General features: G+C 40.2%; 1 long non-coding RNA gene across 7 annotated transcripts in view; it reads left to right on the forward strand.

The window, feature by feature from the left end:
• The first annotated feature begins 804 nt into the window (after nt 1-804).
• LOC138855214 (uncharacterized) overlaps nt 805-22143 on the forward strand; it is a 102138-nt gene continuing 80799 nt past the window's right edge. For 2 of the 7 annotated variants that reach the window (XR_011394405.1, XR_011394409.1), the window contains exon 1: nt 814-1002. This is a non-coding gene — a long non-coding RNA (uncharacterized lncRNA). Of the gene's footprint in view, nt 1003-2700; nt 2873-7197; nt 7251-22143 lie in introns of all 7 variants that reach the window. The other 5 variants (XR_011394407.1, XR_011394411.1, XR_011394408.1 and 2 more) reach the window with 5 other exon arrangements.

Below are 22143 nucleotides of genomic sequence, written 5' to 3' on the forward strand. Positions count from 1 at the left end.
AGAATGAGTCTTTTGAGAAAAGAAAGACGGTGAAGCAGAGCCTAAATAGGGCCTACACCACCAAGTAACAACTGAGAAAGCTTCAGAAGACACGTCCACACTCCAATGCCGGCCGAGCTCTTTCCGTTTGGTTGCTATTGGTAATGTACATGAGCGATTCTCATCTGTTTTCATGGTTGTCCTGGCTACTGAGTACTTTTTGAATCAAGACAATTATTTCTCTTCATCTTTTTGAAAAAGATTGATTTCTTCTTCCTTGACCAACGATGATTTGGGATGAAATGCACCTTGATGTCAGGAGTACCTTCATTATGAGGATCCTCTACATGTACCTTGTTGTCAGGATTACCTTGATTCTGAAGATCCTCTACATGTACCTTCATGTCCAAAACCCTCAACATGTGCCTTGATCCTCAGGATGTACTCACCTAGTTGAGGTTGCAGGGGTCGAGTCCAAGCTCCTGGCCCCGAGTCCAAGCTCCTGGTCAGGAGTACCGTGAGCCTGAGGATCATCTGCATGTCCTTTGATTTGGAGACACCTTAATATGACATTGATGTAATGAGGACATTGATTCAGAGAATTATTATTATTATTATTATTATTATTATTATTATTATTATTATTATTATTATTATTAGCCAGCTCAATGACCTTAAATATTTAACGGTTTTGGTGGGAAACCGGTTATTAAACTTAGGTGAGGTGTGGGTGTCTGGCTCTGCTGGGGTTTAACAAGGTGCTCCACCTCATCTAATTAGGAACTTTTAGTTCCTGTTTCTAATTACTTAGGAACTGTTGTTCTTTTTCTTTCCTGGTTCAGCTTTGTGCAGCAAATCTTGCTGGTGTGATAACAAGTTTGGCTGGATGATACAGCTTCACCTCTTACTCACCCTTATAAACTCAACAAGCAAACAAATTTCTCTCCGACTTCATAGTTTTTTCATGTCAAAAACACAAAAATGCGAGTATTTTCCTACATCACCGCCAGTTTGCTACAGAATGTAAGTCTGTGCAGCCACATGATGCGCTTGATGGAAATAAGTGTCTGAGACGCAAGTTTAGCCATTTGAAGTAGTGGCCAGTAAATATTTCTTTATCCACCAGGCCTGGTGGCTGAAGCTCCCGCTTCACACACGGAGGGCCCGGGTTCGATTCCCGGCGGGTGGAAACATTTCGACACGTTTCCTTACACCTGTTGTCCTGTTCACCTAGCAGCAAATAGGTACCTGGGTGTTAGTCGACTGGTGTAGGTCGCATCCTGGGGGACAAGATTAAGGACCACAATGGAAATAAGTTAGACAGTCCTCGATGACGCACTGACTTTCTTGGGTTATCCTGGGTGGCTAACCCTCAGGGGTTAAAAATCCGAACGAAATCTTATCTTAACTGACATGTCCCCTCAAGGAAGGTTCCTTGATGTTGGTGAGGGGCTCTTGTTCTTGTTCTTGTCCAGACCAGAGCTTTGGTGAGATGGGTAAGGAAGAAGGATGGGTAAGGATAGAAATTTTGGAAAAGGATGGGAGGGGGGGGAGAGGTAGGATATAAAAGGTAAGTGGCCCAACCACTTTGGTGTAATTTAAAAAGTGTATGTGAAATGATAAGATATTCTTTAAGGGGTATAAGACTAACCCATCAGAGTCACATAGATATAACAGATATATAAGTACATGACTCTGAATTGGTAGTAATTATACAAGTTGCAATTGCTTTTTATTTTTTTTTTTTTTTTTTTTTTTTTTTTTTTTTTTTTTTTTTTTTTTTTTTTTTTTTGCACAACGGATATTTATGCGACAATGAAGGCAATAATTTTCTGGCCAGTTTATAGAATTACGTGACAATGGCTTCTTACAGGTGGTATCCAGCCATAGTAAATAGCATAATTTTTACATTAGATTGTTATATAAGATTTCCACCGGTGGCTTACCAGTGGCCCGGTGGCCTGGTGGCTAAAGCTCCCGCTTCACACACGGAGGGCCCGGGTTCGATTCCCGGCGGGTGGAAACATTTCGACACGTTTCCTTACACCTGTTGTCCTGTTCACCTAGCAGCAAATAGGTACCTGGGTGTTAGTCGACTGGTGTGGGTCGCATCCTGGGGGACAAGATTAAGGACCCCAATGGAAATAAGTTAGACAGTCCTCGATGACACACTGACTTTCTTGGGTTATCCTGGGTGGCTAACCCTCCGGGGTTAAAATTCCGAACGAAATCTTAATCTCTTCTGTCTCTCCTCCTGGTATCGGTAATGAAGCGAAGAGCTCTATTCTGGACCCTTTGTAACCGTAGCATATTGGTCTTTGTTGTTAATGACATTGGGACACAAGGGTATTCGAGTATAGGTCGTATTAACATTTTATACAGATGTTTTTTGACATGTTCAGGGGCTTGATTGAATCGAAAGAGACTGCTAAGACCGGCTTTGGCTATGTTGATCTTTTTAGTTACATGAGATGTTGAGTGGAGCAGCCTGTCTATTTCATATCCCAAAATCTTGTTAGGGTTTCTAATGGCTACAGGTGTACCTCTGATGGAGATACCCCCTTTATCTTCAATTGTTGATGCAAAACATCCTATCGTGCTAACAAGGACCTTGTCAGGATTAGTCGTAATTCTCCATTTCTTTTCCCAATTAGATGTTCGACGAAGTTCAATATTCATTTTTTCTATGACTCTCTCATACTTGTATTTTCCTGTTACCAGAGTTGATGAGACAACATGAATAACATCATCTGCAAACTGTGTCACAATTGTATCATTAAACTCTGGTTGAGGAAGGCCATTCACATAAATGTTGAACAGAAGTGGACTGAGACAAGAACCTTGTGGGACACCAGCTGTCGGTATAAAAGGCTCTGTCGACCTGCCATGAAAGGTGGGAATGATTTTTCTTTGAGTTAAGAAATTATATATTACTCTGAGAAAAGTCCAGTTATGGTCTGGTAGGTCAATGAGTTTGTATATAAGGCCATCATGCCATAAGCTATCAAAAGCTTTATGAACATCTCTGGTGGCAATTAAGGCAAGATTGCCCTGATGTTTTAGACTTGCTACAGTATCGAAAATAACATTTATTGCATGATTGGTACCTCTATGTTTTCTAAAGCCAAATTGTTTTTCAGTAAAAAAGTGATTAAACTCCATATAGTAGTTCAATCTGTTGGAAATGACTTTCTCAAGAACTTTTCCAGTGACTTCAAGTAAAGATATAAGTCTATAGTTCCCAGGTTGGTGAATGTCTTTATTGGGCTTACCTAGAAAGATCATCCTAGCAGTCTTAAAAACCACCTGAGGCCAAGATGGCATTAAAGATATTTACCAAAGACTTTACAATTTCTGGGAAGGAACTTTATTTGTTTCATTGTTATTCCAGAGAGGCCAGGGGCTCTATTTCTCATTCTTCCAATAACCTGACTTATCTCTAGTAATGTAATAGGTCTAGTAAGCGGGTGGGTATCTTCAAGAGTTGAAGTATCGATGGAAGGTAGTGGTTGTAGATCATCCAAGTTCTCATCTCTCCATCCATTTACCAATTGATAATGATTATTGTTAAATTGACGACTGTTATTGTGGGAGAGAATTTTCTCCCATACATCACCCATCAAATTAGCCTGGTCCTGGGGATCGTCAAGTTTAATTTCAACATCTTCATCATCCTCATCAGTGAAGGTATGAACTAGGTAGTTAGGAGCCTTGTGCTTTGCCCCTAAAAGTTGTCGGATCTTACTCCAAAATTTTGCTGGTTCACGTTTATACTGATTAGCTTGAAGAACTAGCAATTTCCATAAGTCCCGTTTGTGATGACTAATCATGTTAATTAATTCTTGCCTTAATCGGTGCAGTGTAGCTACTGGTGGTTGTTGCGTTTGAAGATGCCTTCGACATTCTGCTTGATAATTTCTTAAATTGTCTCTAATTTCCCTAGTAGGTTTATGTTGTTGGTATATCTTTGTGGAAGCTAATTGACAAGTTGCATTAGTAGCTTCAATTATTCGATTATGCAGGGACCTGATTGCATCATCAATTGCAGTGGAAGGTAGATTTTCCAATGACACAATTTCATCCTCACCCAGAAATGCCCTGAAGGGGTCAAATCCTAGGGTGTTAAGATTGGGTGTAGGAGTTACAGGTATTCTAAATGGAGAAGTTTGTAGTTGTATTATAACAGGGATATGGTCAGATCCTATGTTTCCACCAGGAGATATACGACAGTGAAAGATGTCACAGTCTCTGTTTGTCAGTACTATATCTGGTGTCCCTGGATGAGGTCCAATGTACGATTTAAAGAATGGGCCTTGAAATGACAAGTTTCTAGCTGTCATGATATTAAAGAGTTGTTTTCCTTTTAAGTCACCCAGTGGAATACCAGCTCCACAGTTGAAGAGGGCAGGGTGATGAGCATTAAAATCTCCCGCTAGAATTGCTGGAATATTTCTGCTTAATATCCTATGTAGAGGAATTGACTCTATATATTGTTGTCTCGGGGGAAAATATCCAGTTCCTATCACTAGTTGTCCATGAGACGTCATTTCTGCTGCAAGAATGTTATCTTCATCAACATGCTCTTGATTTAGGGAATTGGATCTGTGCTCCAGTTCCCCGAATTAAGCCTGAATGCCTTCCACATCCCCCCGCCCAGGCGCTGTATAATCCTCCGGGTTTAGCGCTTCCCCCTTGATTATAATAATAATAATCTAACTGACATGTAATAACAGTAATATTTTGATTTCAATAATAACATGATACAGACCATAACTGACATCAGTGACATGCAAATTAGGATGTGACCCATACCAGTCACATAACACACAGGGTGTGTGTATGTGACTCAACAATCAATATTTGCACCAATAACTCATTACAGTTGTGACCGGGTGTGGAAGTGTGAATTGCTCATTACACTATAATTTGTTCATGATTGTAGCCATGTATAAACGTAAGTAACCATTCTTACAGAATTCATTACCTTTGTAACTTGTGAGTTCATTACCTTTGTACCTAGTTCAGCTATCAAAACTTTGGGGGCCCAGTCCCTGGACCCATTACATACCTCTGTAATCTGTAAATACCTTTGTAACTTGTCATGATTGTGACAAGACCTACCTGGAGTTCATTACCTTTGTAAATTGTGAGTTCATTACCTTTGTAAATTGTGAGTTCATTACCTTTGTAAATTGTGAGTTCATTACCTTTGTAAATTGTGAGTTCATTACCTCTGTAACTTCCTCAGCTATCAAAACTTTGGAGTCCAGTCCCTGGACCAATTATGTACCTCTGTAATCTTTTGACTACCGCCCACAGGATGGGTATGGGGTGCATAATAAACATATTAAACTAACTAACACACAGGGTGTGACCCACACTGCTCCACCTATAACCAGGATGCAACCCACACCAGTCCACTAACACCCAGCATGCGACCAACACCATTAACCAACACCCAGGGTGTGACCCACACCAGTCCACTAACACCCAGCATGCAACCAACACCATTCACCAACACCCAGGGTGTGACCCACACCAGTCCACTAACACCCAGCATGCAACCAACACCATTCACCAACACCCAGGGTGTGACCCACACCAGTCCACTAATACCCAAGATGATAAGCTAAGATTTCGTTCAGATTTTTAACCCCGAAGGTTTAGCTACCCAGGATAACCCAAGGAAGTCAGTGCGTCATCGAGGACTGTCTAATTTATTTCCATTGGGGTCCTCAATCTTGTCCCCCAGGATGCGACCCACACCACTCGACTAACACCCAGGTACCTATTTGCTGCTAGGTGAACAGGACAACAGGTGTAAGGAAACGTGTTCAAATGTTTCCACCCGCCGGGAATCAAACCCGGGCCCTCCGTGTGTGAAGCGGAAGCTTTAGCCACCGGGCCACCCATCAGTCCATTAATACCCAGGATGTGATCCACAACAGTCCACTAACACCCAGGTACCTATTTTACTGCTAGATCAAATTGGACAGCAGGTGTCTTAAGGAAACACGTCCTAATGTTTCCAGCTGTACCAGGAATCTACCCCAGGCCCTCAGTGTGTGAAGCCAGATTGCTACCAACCCACCCACAGGGGTGGAAGAATGTAAATAGTATTTAATTTAGTTGTCTATTTCACTCATATATACATTGTAGCATTAAAATAACAATTAACCAGTTCAGCAAATGACCACACTAGCAAAGGACACAACACTTCCACAGAACAACTGTACATTGGTTCTCTCCTGTGAGTCTTGCCTATTGCAATTTTTCCTTTATTATGCTACAGTGGACCCCCAGTTACTGGCCGGTTCAGTTATCGGCCGGTTTTTCGGCACCCAGTTATCATCCGTTAATCCGGTTATCGGCCATTTGGGAGGCGTCCATTGTCATGCCCCTATTGTTAACCTTTCTTTAATATTACATTGCGGTCATTTCCTTTAATAGCTAAATTGGAAATGAACGTCCTTGTATTATTAAGGCTTATTCTTATTAACAATTATTATAATTATTTATGTAACATGGCCATGATAAGTTAAATTGAGGGTATAGTAACATGCCTGCCGCTCGGTGTACTGGTGTATGGTTAGCTGTGGTGTTCGATGGTTATACCCCACTTCCCCTCCCCCCTTTGTTCAACTACTCTACTGAGTGTTGGCGAGTCACGTCACGTGACCCACCTGACCTGTATGCTCAAGGTTGAGGGACGAGCAATGAAGTAGCAGCCAACGAGAACACTCCTGCTTGTCTCTGGTAACTGGCTAAGGTTGATTATCCGGCCTGGACATATTCTGTTGTATTCTGACTGCTTCCTAAAGGGAAATAAGACCTTATACATTAAAGTAATCTCTATATACATATGTTATGTCTAGGATCTCTTCCTAATGATGTGTTATAAAAGCCTTATATATATATATATATATATATATATATATATATATATATATATATATATATATATATATATATATATATATATATATATATATATATATATATATATATATATATATATATATATATATATATATATATATATATATATATATATATATATATATATATATATATATATATATATATATATATATATATATATATATATATATATATATATATATATATATATATATATATATATATATATATATATATATATATATATATATATATATATATTTATTTATTTATTTATTTATATTTATATTTTTTCAGACAATATACAGTGGACCCCCGCATAACGATTACCTCCGAATGTGACCAATTATGTAAGTGTATTTATGTAAGTGCGTTTGTATGTGTATGTTTGGGGGTCTGAAATGTACTAATCTACTTCACAATATTTCTTATGGGAACAAATTCGGTCAGTACTGGCACCTGAACATACTTCTGGAGTGAAGAAATATCGTTAACCGGGGGTCCACTGTATGTTGAGAAATGGCATTACCAGCCAAGCTTATTATTTATAAATTTAAATATAGGGAACACTTAGCTGATAAAAGACAGCAAATCGTCTACACAGCTGCCCCTGCAGACGAGGTCTTGAATTGTTGTCATGATCATCTCTCAACGGGCTGGAATAGATCATATTATGTAAACAATAAATTACCCCTAGGGGGTGTTATGTCAGCATATTTCATTCACTGATGGCTGACAAACTTACTTGTGTGGACTCAAAAGTCCGCACCTAACTGCCGACTATAGGTTGATTACAAACTCCTTGCGACTCAAGAACTGCGCAGTCCCCCGTACTACAAGAAATTCGTAACCTACCTTGCTCTTGTAGCGTGAGCTATGGTGTTCTTCACACCTTCGACAGGTATCGGTGACTTGATAGAAGCTGAAGTGTCCTTGGATGTCCATGTCTTCCATAGTCTAGGAATATGCACACTGGTACACTATGTTCCACAAGATTTGTCTTTATTGTTCACAGTCTTATCACTAAAGAAGCTGATCACACTTCTCTGTAAGTGTTTGTGTTTTGTGAGACACTTTGTTCACACTAACGCACAGATCGTTCTTTGTTGGTTATCCTGGCATCAGTGTCACTCTCAGTAGAGTCAAAAGTAATCTGAAGACGCCACAGCACCCCACGCCGTTACTGCCCCTTGCATAAAGGAAAAGCTGACATAGTACTTTTGCTTCCTTGCCACTTCCTCGATGAAGCAAAGCAGAATGTTTGATTCTTGCTGTCTTAAGCATAGACAACAATGTCCACTATCTTTACTATGGTAATAAAGTGGGAGCAGGATTTACCTTAATTGTCCTGCTAAGGTAAGAGATGTACTGTCTCTTATTAAAATACACTCTGCAGCACTGGACCGCACGGAGCGGTGGTCGCTTGACCACAGGTCGTATACTGGTACTGCATCTGGGATCAATTACTCACTGTAGCAGTAAACAAGATATTTGCACCTTCTGAGAGGGCTGGGCCCCTCAGGGCTGAAAGGGGCTGAAGGGGGCTGATACCCCCCTCCTTGAGAAAATTTCTCCACAATATAGAACAAACAGTCATTCTTGGCTTATATACGATAATTCGTATAATATTGTTACATGTATTGGCTTTATATTGTATTATAAATATACTTCATTAAAATAAGATTTCCGGAGGATTACTATTATTACCCCAACCTCTCTGACCAATGTTGTCCCCTCAAGGAAGGTTCCTTGATGTTGGTGAGGGGCTCTTGATTTAGGGAATTGGATCTGTGCTCCTCTCCCCCAAATTAAGCCTGAATGCCTTCCACATCCCCCCCCCCAGGCGCTGTATAATCCTCCGGGTTTAGCGCTTCCCCTTTGATTATAATAATAATAATGACCAATGTTGTTATGCTCTAACCAGAAGGAAGCTATTTGAGTGGTTACAACCTTTGGAGTGTAACACCATCCACTGGCTGGGGCCACTTGCTAGTCAGTTTGGCTTTGTCTCTGGGTGAGTGAGGAAGCTTCTGCTCATTCATCCAAACATTTTGCTATAATCCATTGTTTTTTTGTGGTTATTGATTGAGTACAACTGCAAAATAAGCAACCATGGGCCCAAAGAAACACTTTACATAGTATATGAAAACATGCAATGTTTATATGCGATGTATATTTAATAATTATCACTGGTACATTAAATGTCTTATTTTACATTAATATTGCTGTATAGCCCTTGTGGCTTAGCGCTTCTTTTTGATTATAATAATAATAATACGTTAATATAGACATTTTCATTAATCCATCTATTATGTCTTCAAAATTATATAAGAAACATGTTACGTAGCATATAAACATGCAATGTTTATTATATGCGATGTATATTTAATAATCACTCTTTGGCACATGCAATGTTTATTATATGCAATGTATATTTAATAATCACTCTTTGGCACATTAAATGTCTTATTTTACATTAATATAGACATTTTCATTAATCCATCAATGATATGTTCTTCAAAATTATGTAGGAAACACATTACATATCATGTAGCATATAAACATGCAATGTTTATATGCTATGGAGTGGAGAGTGGGATGGAGAGTAAACATTATGTTTTCTCTGATGAAGCGTTAGAGAAAACTGTGAATCTGGCGACTGGTACAGTAACCGACCTTCATATGGGTTTCTTTACAATTCTTTGCATGAATTGTTCATTACTTCTCCCTTTGTTTATGATGGCATCTAAAGGTAGTTGTTAGAAATGATTTAACTCAGTGAACATGGTAATAATATGGCTGTGTAGTGTAATAATATGGCTGTGTATTGTAATATAGCTGTGTAGTGTAGCCCTGGGGGGAGGAAGCTACATACGTGTACTGTACCTACATCTACTGCTACCTACACTGACTTCCTACAAATAAATACTACTCACCTCTTGCCCTACATTAAGACTACAAATATTTTAAGGTTAGTAATGAATGTACTGTAGCAGTAAATGACAGATTATAGAGGTGTGTGCAATGTGGACTAGGGTGCAAGCTTTTGTAGAGAAACACCACCCTGACCAAACTGAAGCCATATCTGCAACATGTTTAGTGACAAAACCCTGTCGCACTTCAGGGAAATCTTAGAGACGCCAGAAAAAGACCTCTATGGACAGATTTGTTGTGAGTCAGGGGTCCAGTGACTCTCAAGCTGGTCATTATAGCATTAAAAGACTAAGAAGGGAAGTAACCCCAGAGAAGGCTTTGCTACCTAAAGTCTTTATGGAGGGGGATTCCCCTTCCAAACACTAACTACTCCCTCTTCCCTCCTCCCTATCTTCCAGAAGCCAGCATTAGTCTTCAATAAAGGTATGTAAAACTTACATAATTGTTAAAAAAATTATTTTTTTGCAAATATTTTTGTTTGGAATGGATTAATTATATTTCCAATAATTCTTATGGGAAATATTAATTCAGTTTTCAGCCATTTCGGTTATCAGCCGACCTGGAACGGAATACGGCCGATAACCGAGGGTCCACTGTATTTAACTGTGACCTTGCAGTCCTAATGCCAGAAATAAATAGGCGTCTCCATGCCTGCTCATTGTTATAGGCCACCTGTAATATATATTTTTGATGGTACTGGTACATACACATTCAGTTACACAATGTATCATACATACGGTGGAACCTCGGTACTCAAACAGCTCCCTACTCGAAAAATTCGGTATTCGGATGCTTTCTTCGGTAAAAACTTTGTTCCATGGTTGACGGTTTGCTCACAACTCAACCAAACAAACACAACATGCCAGAACTTCCCTGTGAACTATTTCGTATTTCTTCACATTTTTGTTTTTTTTTATTTTTTTATTATTTGTATAAATAAATCACCATGGTGCCTAAGATTAGTGATAACAGCCAACAGAAAAGAAAATTGGTTGGAAAAAATTCATTTGGTATTCGAACAGATCGGCACTCGTACAGCCTTCTGGAATGAAGTAAGTTCGAGTACCGAGGTTCCACTGTATTAACGTATGTCCTGTGGTAGTAGGTTTCTGTTTCACAGGCGGTTGGTAGACGGCAACCACCCACGGAGGTACTACTGTCCAGTGGTAGTAGGTTGGTAGACGGCAACCACCCACGGAGCTACTACTGTCTTGCCAAGTGCCTGTGAAACAGAAACCTGTAATTGTTTTACATGATGGTAGGATTGCTGGTGTCTTTTTTCTGTCTCATAAACATGCAACATTTCAGGTACATCTTGCTACTTCTACTTACACGTAGGTCACACTACACATGTATATACACACCTCTCTGGGTTTTGTTCTATTTTATTACTAGTTCTTGTTTATTTCCTAATATCTCAATGGAACAGAATTTTTCCTGCGTAAGTCATGCATGTCATAACTAAAATGTATACAATACTAAATTTAAAAGGATAAACTCCTTTTTGTTTTTAAATTACCCTAACTGGGTGGGATACAGCCAGTTTGTTGAAAAAAATATTAACATGTGTACATTACCTAGGATAACACAAAAAAGTAAGAGTCCACTGATTCATCATGATTCATCTATACTGCCTAAATTGGCAGTAATTATGAGCAGGGCATTATCGTGCACACATGGTGTCTCTGTTATTTGTAAAAAAAAAAAAATAATGAAATGTGGTACAGGTTGACCATCACTAATCCGGCAATCAGTTATCCAGTTCCATCAGTAATCTGGCACTAATTTTGGCTAGCATAATTTCAAATTTCATCATTGTACTGCCTCAAATCATTATACTGACTCAGAAATTGTGCAGATGGTTGTAAATCTACAGCAGCAAGCCAGTGGAGGAGAAAGCAGTGATGAAAATGAGGAAGATGTAGCAGAAAATGTCTCTATTGATAGGTTAATTAAGTGTATTCTAACCTAACTACTCTGTAATCCGGCAAACTCACTAATCCGGCACATTACATGTCCCAATGATGCCGGATTAGTGATGGCCAACCTGTATAAGTACATTCTCAAATACAGTGGACCCCGCTTACCAGCTGTAATCCGTTCCTGAAGGTCAGCCAATAACCGAAATGGCCGATAACCGAATTAATATTTCCCATAAGAATTAATGGAAATAGAATTAATTCGTTCCAAACAAAAATATTCACAAAAAAATAATTTTTTTTACATTTATGTAAGTATTACATACCTTTATTGAAGGCTAATGCTGGCTTCTGGAAGATAGGGAGGAGGAAAGAGGAAGGAGCTAGTGTTTGGAAGGGAAATCCCCCTCCATGAAGACTTTAGGTAGCAATGCCTTCTCTAGAGTTACTTCCCTTCTCTGTCTTTTAATGCCACTAGTTCCAGCTTGAGAGTCACTGGACCCCTTTCTCACAAAATAACTGTCCAGAGTGCTCTGTTTCTGGTGTCTCTTTAAGATTTCTTTGAAGTGGGACAAGGTTTTGTCACTAAACATGTTGCAGATATGGTTTGTTTCAGCTTTGTCAGGGTAGTGTTTCTCTACAAAAGCTTGCACCCTGGTCCACATTGCACATACCTTTTTCAATCTCTGAAGAAGGCACCTCCTTCACTCCCTCTTCCTCCTCCTCTGAAGCAAGTTCCTCAGCTGCAGTCTGTTGCTGTTCTAGTTGAAGCTCTTGCAGCTCTTCAATGGTAAGCTCTTCCCTGTGGTCCTCCAACTCTTACACATCCTCGTCACTCGCCTCCAACCCCAGGGACTTCCCCAAAGACAATAGAGTCCACAGGGTCGGCAGGGTCAGGGTCACAGTGAGTCTCAAACCCTTCAAAATCCCTCTCTTGGACACAGTCTGGCCACAGTTTTCTCCAAGCAGAGTTCAAAGTCCTGGAAGTCACTCCCTCCCAAGCCTTACCTATAAGGCTTATGCAATGGAGGATAGTGAAGTGATTCCTCCAGAACTCTCTTAGGATCAATTGAGTGTCCGAGGACACTTCAAAGCACTTTCGAAACACTGCTTTTGTGGAGAGTTTTTTGAAGTTAGAAATGACCTGCTGGTCCATGGGCTGGAGGAGAGGAGTGGTGTTAGGAGGCAAGAACTTCGCTTTTATAAAATTGAAGTCCCTAAACACTTGGTCTTCCAAGTCTGGAGGATGTGCAGGAGCATTGTCCAGTAACAGGAGGCACTTCAGTGGTAATTTCTTTTCCAGGAGGTATTTTTTCACACTTGGGCCAAACACATCATTAACCCACCCTTTGAAAATTTGCCTTGTGACCCATGCCTTATGATTAGCTTCCCACATCACACACAATCTATTCTTCATGACATTGTTTTTCTTAAGCACACTGGAATTTTCTGAGTGATACACAAGTAAAAGCTTAACTTTGAAATCCCCACTAGCATTACCACACAACAAAAGAGTAAGCCTGTCTTTCATAGGCTTGTGTCCTGGTAGTGCCTTTTCCTCCTGGGTAATGTAAGTCCTGTTTGGCATTTTCTTCCAAAACAGGCCTGTTTCATCACAATTGAACACTTGTTCAGGTTCGAATCCTTCAGCCTTTACATAGTCCTGGAATTCGTGAACATACTTTTCAGCCGCACATTTGTCAGAACTTGCTGCCTCACCTTGCCTTACAACACTGTGTATGCCACTACGCTTCTTAAATCTATCAAACCATCCTTTGCTGGCTCTAAATTCACAAACTGCAACACTTGTTCCAGGCATTTTCTTTGCAAGATCCTCATGCAACTGCTTTGCCTTCTCACAAATGATCGACTCCACAACACCGTCTCCCACTAATTCTTTTTCCTTCATCCGCAATAATAACTTTTCCATCTCTTCCATTATTGGTGTCCTTTGTTTAGCTACTCCTTTTGCAACATTAGCATCTTTGATTTGTTCTTTCTTTGCCAAGATGGATGTAGTTGTTGATTTATTCTTGCTGTACATCTTGGCAAGTTCCACCACCTTCATACCACTCTCAAACTTTTCTATCACTTCATGCTTAAATTCCATGGTGTTTCTCACTTTGTTTACCACATGAACTTTACTAGGAACTTTCTTTGGAGCCAGGGTTACTTATTTCACAGTTGCACTGCAAGAAAAACCACTAAAAACAATGGTAAAGAAGTGAAATGTTTGGATGTATGAGCAGAAGCTTCCTCAGTCACTGAGAGACAAAGTCAAACTGAAGCGCAAGATGCCCTAGCCAGCGGATGGACGCGTCCAAAGTGGCCAATAACCGGGCACTGAAAACCCTGCCGATAACCGAGTTGGCCGTTAACCAAATTGGCCGATAACCGGGGGTCCACTGTATAATAAATAATGTCCAGTGTGTTCTGAAAATTTTAGGAAAGCTTTATACAAAATAATAAAAAACAAATATGCAGTGCACTCTTACTTTTTTTTTAAATTATTAATGTCAAACCATTATGGTGTTGATAAGAGTGCCCACCTGCTTCAATTTTTAATAATTTTGGTGCTTACTGGAAACTACTGTTCACACCAACCAACTGCCAATTTTCTACAGTAATCAACATAAAGAATTACACATTCCCATGAATGATATTATACATTTCACAATACATACACCTTGGTTGGATATTTTGCATTTGTTATTCTGTAAAACTTTTATATGTTAATGTAATAACTGTTATTCTAACTATATAATATACGTTTAATGAAAACAGCCAAGTTCCATATAATGGCGGGCCCTGCTTAAACAGCAGGTTAGTTTCCAGTGTACTGATATAAAAAAAAATTGCTGAAAAGTGAAACATAGCTGTTTTCCACTTTCCAGTGCATATAAAAGCCTGATAACATATTTACTATATCAACAGAGCTAGGTGTAAAAAATGCATATACACCCTCTCCTCACTTTGCGACATACTCATTTACCGATGCCTCGAACTTACGACAGGCTCTCTGACCAGTAGTCGTACCTAAATAATGTACGGTGCACCCTCGGTTATCAGCCAACTCAGTGATTGGCTGGTTTTTCAGCTCCTGGTGATTGGCCCTTTCGGACACGTCCGTCCACTGGCTGGGGCCGCTTGCGTGTTGTTGATGTCATTGCATCAACTGAAAAGTGGTATGATTAAGCCTTCGACAGAGTACCTCACAAGAGACTCTTAAGAAAAGTGGCAGCTCATGGTATAGGAGGTAAAGTTCTAGCATGGAAAGAAGCATGGCTTACCAACAGAAAGCAGAGAGTTTCTATTAATGGGGTCAAATCTGAATGGGGATTAGTCACTATTGGCATTCCACAAGGATCAGTTTTAGGCCGTCTCTTGTTCATAATTTACATTAATGACCTTGATGAAGGAATTACAAGTGACATGAGCAAATTTGCTGATGATACAAAGATAGGCCATATGATTCATTCTGAGGAGGATTCCAATGAACTTCAGGATTTGGACAAATTAATGTCTTGGTCTGAAAAATAGCAGGTGAAATTCAATGTGGACAAGTGTAAAGTACTAGTCCTTGGGAATGAAAACAACCCTCGAAGCTATAAACTAGGTGAAGTACAACTTGATCATATAGAATGTGAAAAAGACTTGGGAGTCATGGTAAGCAGAAATCTGAAGCCAAGACAGCAGTGTCTAAGTGTGTGCAACAAGGCTAACAGATTACAGTGGACCCCCGCATACCGGACGCATTGCATAACGTACAATCCGCATACCGGACGCTTTGATCGCTAAAATTTTGCCTCGCATACCGCCCAAAAACCCGCTCACCGCCCTTCGTCCGAGACGCGTCCAATGTGCGGCCTGAGCCAGCCTCATATGTTCCGCCGGTGGCATTGTTTACCAGCCAGCCTCCGCGGTAACATCCAAGCATACAATCGGAATATTTCGTATTATTACAGTGTTTTCGGTGCTTTATCTGGAAAATAAGTGACCATGGGCCCCAAGAAAGCTTCTAGTCCCAACCCTACAGCAATAAGGGTTAGAATTCCAATAGAGATGAAGAAAGAGATCATTGATAAGTATGAAAGTGGAGTGCGTATCGCCGACCTGGTCAGGTTGTACAAGAAACGCAAATCAACCATCTCTACTATTGTGGGCAACAGAAAGGCAATCAAGGAAGCTGTTCTTGCCAAAGGTTTAACTGTGTTTTTGAAACAGAGATCGCAAGTGATGGAAGATGTTGAGAGACTCTTATTGGTGTGGATAAATGAAAAACAGCTAGCAGGAGATAGCGTTTCTCAAGCGATCATAAGCGAAAAGGCTAGGAAGTTGCATGAGGATTTAATTAAAAAAAGGCCTGCAACTAGTGATGATGTGAGTGAATTTAAGGCCAGCAAAGGTTGGTTTGAGAGATTTAAGAAGCGTAGTGGCATACATAGTGTGATAAGGCATGGTGAGGCTGCCAGTTCGGACCACAAAGCGGCTGAAAATTTTTTTTTTTTTTTTTTTATTATCACACCGGCCGATTCCCACCAAGGCAGGGTGGCCCGAAAAAGAAAAACTTTCACCATCATTCACTCCATAACTGTCTTGCCAGAAGGGTGCTTTACACTACAGTTTTTAAACTGCAACATTAACACCCCTCCTTCAGAGTGCAGGCACTGTACTTCCCATCTCCAGGACTCAAGTCCGGCCTGCCGATTTCCCTGAATCCCTTCATAAATGTTACTTTGCTCACACTCCAACAGCACGTCAAGTATTAAAAACCATTTGTCTCCATTCACTCCTATCAAACACGCTCACGCATGCCTGCTGGAAGTCCAAGCCCCTCGCACACAAAACCTCCTTTACCCCCTCCCTCCAACCCTTCCTAGGCCGACCCCTACCCCGCCTTCCTTCCACTACAGACTGATACACTCTTGAAGTCATTCTGTTTCGCTCCATTCTCTCTACATGTCCGAACCACCTCAACAACCCTTCCTCAGCCCTCTGGACAACAGTTTTGGTAATCCCGCACCTCCTCCTAACTTCCAAACTACGAATTCTCTGCATTATATTCACACCACACATTGCCCTCAGACATGACATCTCCACTGCCTCCAGCCTTCTCCTCGCTGCAACATTCATCACCCACGCTTCACACCCATACAAGAGCGTTGGTAAAACTATACTCTCATACATTCCCCTCTTTGCCTCCAAGGACAAAGTTCTTTGTCACCTCATCTTTCATAGACCCATCCGCTGACACGTCCACTCCCAAATATCTGAATACGTTCACCTCCTCCATACTCTCTCCCTCCAATCTGATATTCAATCTTTCATCACCTAATCTTTTTGTTATCCTCATAACCTTACTCTTTCCTGTATTCACCTTTAATTTTCTTCTTTTGCACACCCTACCAAATTCATCCACCAATCTCTGCAACTTCTCTTCAGAATCTCCCAAGAGCACAGTGTCATCAGCAAAGAGCAGCTGTGACAACTCCCACTTTGTGTGTGATTCTTTATCTTTTAACTCCACGCCTCTTGCCAAGACCCTCGCATTTACTTCTCTTACAACCCCATCTATAAATATATTAAACAACCACGGTGACATCACACATCCCTGTCTAAGGCCTACTTTTACTGGGAAAAAATTTCCCTCTTTCCTACATACTCTAACTTGAGCCTCACTATCCTCATAAAAACTCTTCACTGCTTTCAGTAACCTACCTCCTACACCATACACTTGCAACATCTGCCACATTGCCCCCCTATCCACCCTGTCATACGCCTTTTCCAAATCCATAAATGCCACAAAGACCTCTTTAGCCTTATCTAAATACTGTTCACTTATATGTTTCACTGTAAACACCTGGTCCACACACCCCCTACCTTTCCTAAAGCCTCCTTGTTCATCTGCTATCCTATTCTCCGTCTTACTCTTAATTCTTTCAATTATAACTCTACCATACACTTTACCAGGTACACTCAACAGACTTATCCCCCTATAATTTTTGCACTCTCTTTTATCCCCTTTGCCTTTATACAAAGGAACCATGCATGCTCTCTGCCAATCCCTAGGTACCTTACCCTCTTCCATACATTTATTAAATAATTGCACCAACCACTCCAAAACTATATCCCCACCTGCTTTTAACATTTCTATCTTTATCCCATCAATCCCGGCTGCCTTACCCCCTTTCATTTTACCTACTGCCTCACGAACTTCCCCCACACTCACAACTGGCTCTTCCTCACTCCTACAAGATGTTATTCCTCCTTGCCCTATACACGAAATCACAGCTTCCCTATCTTCATCAACATTTAACAATTCCTCAAAATATTCCCTCCATCTTCCCAATACCTCTAACTCTCCATTTAATAACTCTCCTCTCCTATTTTTAACTGACAAATCCATTTGTTCTCTAGGCTTTCTCAACTTGTTAATCTCACTCCAAAACTTTTTCTTATTTTCAACAAAATTTGTTGATAACATCTCACCCACTCTCTCATTTGCTCTCTTTTTACATTGCTTCACCACTCTCTTAACTTCTCTCTTTTTCTCCATATACTCTTCCCTCCTTGCATCACTTCTACTTTGTAAAAACTTCTCATATGCTAACTTTTTCTCCCTTACTACTCTCTTTACATCATCATTCCACCAATCGCTCCTCTTCCCTCCTGCACCCACTTTCCTGTAACCACAAACTTCTGCTGAACACTCTAACACTACATTTTTAAACCTACCCCATACCTCTTCGACCCCATTGCCTATGCTCTCATTAGCACATCTATCCTCCAATAGCTGTTTATATCTTACCCTAACTGCCTCCTCTTTTAGTTTATAAACCTTCACCTCTCTCTTCCCTGATGCTTCTATTCTCCTTGTATCCCATCTACCTTTTACTCTCAGTGTAGCTACAACTAGAAAGTGATCTGATATATCTGTGGCCCCTCTATAAACATGTACATCCTGAAGTCTACTCAACAGTCTTTTATCTACCAATACATAATCCAACAAACTACTGTCATTTCGCCCTACATCATATCGTGTATACTTATTTATCCTCTTTTTCTTAAAATATGTATTACCTATAACTAAACCCCCCTCTATACAAAGTTCAATCAAAGGGCTCCCATTATCATTTACACCTGGCACCCCAAACTTACCTACCACACCCTCTCTAAAAGTTTCTCCTACTTTAGCATTCAAGTCCCCTACCACAATTACTCTCTCACTTGGTTCAAAGGCTCCTATACATTCACTTAACATCTCCCAAAATCTCTCTCTCTCCTCTGCATTCCTCTCTTCTCCAGGTGCATACACGCTTATTATGACCCACTTCTCGCATCCAACCTTTACTTTAATCCACATAATTCTTGAATTTACACATTCATATTCTCTTTTCTCCTTCCATAACTGATCATTTAACATTACTGCTACCCCTTCCTTTGCTCTAACTCTCTCAGATACTCCAGATTTAATCCCATTTATTTCCCCCCACTGAAACTCTCCTACCCCCTTCAGCTTTGTTTCGCTTAGGGCCAGGACATCCAACTTCTTTTCATTCATAACATCAGCAATCATCTGTTTCTTGTCATCCGCACTACATCCACGCACATTTAAGCAACCCAGTTTTATAAAGTTTTTCTTCTTCTCTTTTTTAGTAATTGTATACAGGAGAAGGGGTTACTAGCCCATTGCTCCCGGCATTTTAGTCGCCTCATACGACACGGCTGAAAAATATGTGCAGGAATTCAAGGAGTGCATAGACAGTGAAGGACTGAAACCTGAACAAGTGTTTAATTGTGATGAAACAGGCCTGTTTTGGAAGAAAATGCCAAGCAGGACCTACATTACTCAGGAGGAAAAGGCACTCCCAGGACATAAGCCTATGAAAGACAGGCTTACTTTGTTGATGTGTTCCAATGCTACTGGTGATTGCAAAGTGAAGCCTTTATTAGTGTATCACTCTGAAACTCCCAGACCGTTCAGGCAAAAGAATGTCCTCAAGGAAAATTTGTGTGTGCTGTGGAGGGCAAACAGTAAGGCATGGGTCACTAGGGACTTTTTCTATGACTGGTTACACCATGCATTTGCCCCCAATGTGAAAGATTACCTAACTGAAAAGAAATTAGAACTTAAGTGCCTCCTGGTGTTAGACAATGCCCCTGGTCATCCTACAGACGTGGCAGAGCGACTTTATGGGGACATGAAATTCATTAAGGTGAAGTTTTTGCCTCCTAATACCACTCCTCTCCTGCAGCCCATGGACCAGCAGGTTATTGCAAACTTTAAAAAACTGTACACAAAAGCTCTGTTCGAAAGGTGCTTTGTAGTGACCTCAGAAACTCAACTGACTCTAAGAGACTTTTGGAGAGATCACTTTAATATCCTCAATTGTATAAACCTTATAGGTAAGGCTTGGGAGGGAGTGACTAAGAAGGTCTTGAACTCTGCTTGGAAGAAACTATGGCCAGAATGTGTAGACAAAAGGGATTTTGAAGGGTTTGAGGTTAACCCTGAGAGGAGTATGCCAGTTGAGGAATCAATTGTGGCATTGGGGAAGTCCTTGGGGTTGGAGGTTAGTGGGGAGGATGTGGAAGAGTTGGTGGAGGAGGACAATGAAGAACTAACCACTGATGAGCTGATAGATCAACTTCAACAGCAAGAGGCCAGACCTGAGGAAACTGGTTCAAAGGAGGGGAGAGAGAAATTGAAGGAATTGCCTACTACAAAGATTAAGGAAATCTGTGCAATGTGGCTGAAAGTGCAAACCTTTATGGATGAAAATCACCCTCACACAGCTATTGCAAGCCGTGCTGGTGACTATTACACTGACAATGTTGTGAAACACTTTAGGGAAGTCATAAAGGAACGAGAGGTACAGGCCACTATGGACAGATATGTTGTGCGAAAGAAGTCCAGTGACTCTGAAGCTGGTCCTAGTGGCATTAAAAGAAGAAGGGAAGTAACCCCAGAAAAGGACTCGACACCTCAAGTCTTAATGGAAGGGGATTCCCCTTCTAAACACTAACACACTCTTTCCCCTCCTCCCATCCCATCAATCATCACCAGATCTTCAATAAAAGTAAGTGTCATGTAATTGTGCATGCCTTTTTCAGTTTGTGTGTATTAAAATTAACATTTCATGTGGTAAAAAATTTTTTTTTCATACTTTTGGGTGTCTTGCACGGATTAATTTGATTTCCATTATTTCTTATGGGGAAAATTCATTCGCATACCGAACATTTCGCATAACAGCCAGCCCTCTTGCACGGATTAAGGTCGCTATGCGGGGGTCCACTGTACTAGAATTTATTTCAAGAAGTATAAGTAACAGAAGTCCAAAAGTTATTTTACAGCTCTATACATCACTAGTGAGGCCTGGATGATGACTAATAAACTTACCCTGAGCACTGATAAAACCTATTTCATTCAGTTTGGAAACAAAGCTGAAATGATCAAATAAACATAATGCTAAATGGATCATCAGTCACAAGACTCACAGAGGGAAAATTCCTATGTATCCACCTTGACAGTAGCCTTAAATTCCAGACACATGTACAACAAATCACCAAGAAAATCTCTAAGACTGTAGGCATACTATCAAAGATAAGGTACTACGTTCCACAGTCAGCTCTCCTGGCACTGTATCACTCACTCATATACCCTTACCTTACATATGGAATTTGTGCATGGGGATCAACAACATCCAGTCACCTAAGACCTCTAATAACCCAGCAATAGGCAGCAGTGAGAATGATAACATATTCCCACTCCCGCCAGCATACTCCACCAGTTTTCAAAAGTGAATCTGCTCACCATTAAGAACATCCATACTAATTCATGTGCCTACTACATACACAGAACAATACATGCAAATATAAACCCTCCACTCAAACTTCATGGCGTGCATAACACACAATTCTGTGTTGCAAGTCAAATCTTACTCCAAATTAATGTTATTCATGGTTCTTACCTGTCCATTTAATTTTGTTTACCACTGCTTGTTGTAGTCTCTTTTATATTGTGTGTGCAATTAGTGTATATTCCAATTACATTATTGAGCAAGTCCCAAAACTATCTTTTGCTAGCTAGTACCAACTACCTCATATTTTTTTTACTTTTTATTGTGCAATAAATTGCTCAACTTATTATATATTACAAATCAGATCTTACTCCCAAATCAATATTATATCATAGTGACTATCTGTCCATTGAACTTTGTTTACCATTACTTAATTTAGTCCCTTATATATTTTCTCCTTTATTTTAGCTTTATATAACTACCTTAGTTCATATATTCACAATCGCTAAAATAATAAAGGTGCTATTCTCAGGTGCTAAAGTGTAATAAGTTCACTATTTTGCCATTATATTCCCAAGCTCATTTATTTG

Source organism: Cherax quadricarinatus, chromosome 85 (assembly GCF_038502225.1).
Source record: "Cherax quadricarinatus isolate ZL_2023a chromosome 85, ASM3850222v1, whole genome shotgun sequence".
Lineage (NCBI taxonomy): Eukaryota > Metazoa > Arthropoda > Malacostraca > Decapoda > Parastacidae > Cherax > Cherax quadricarinatus.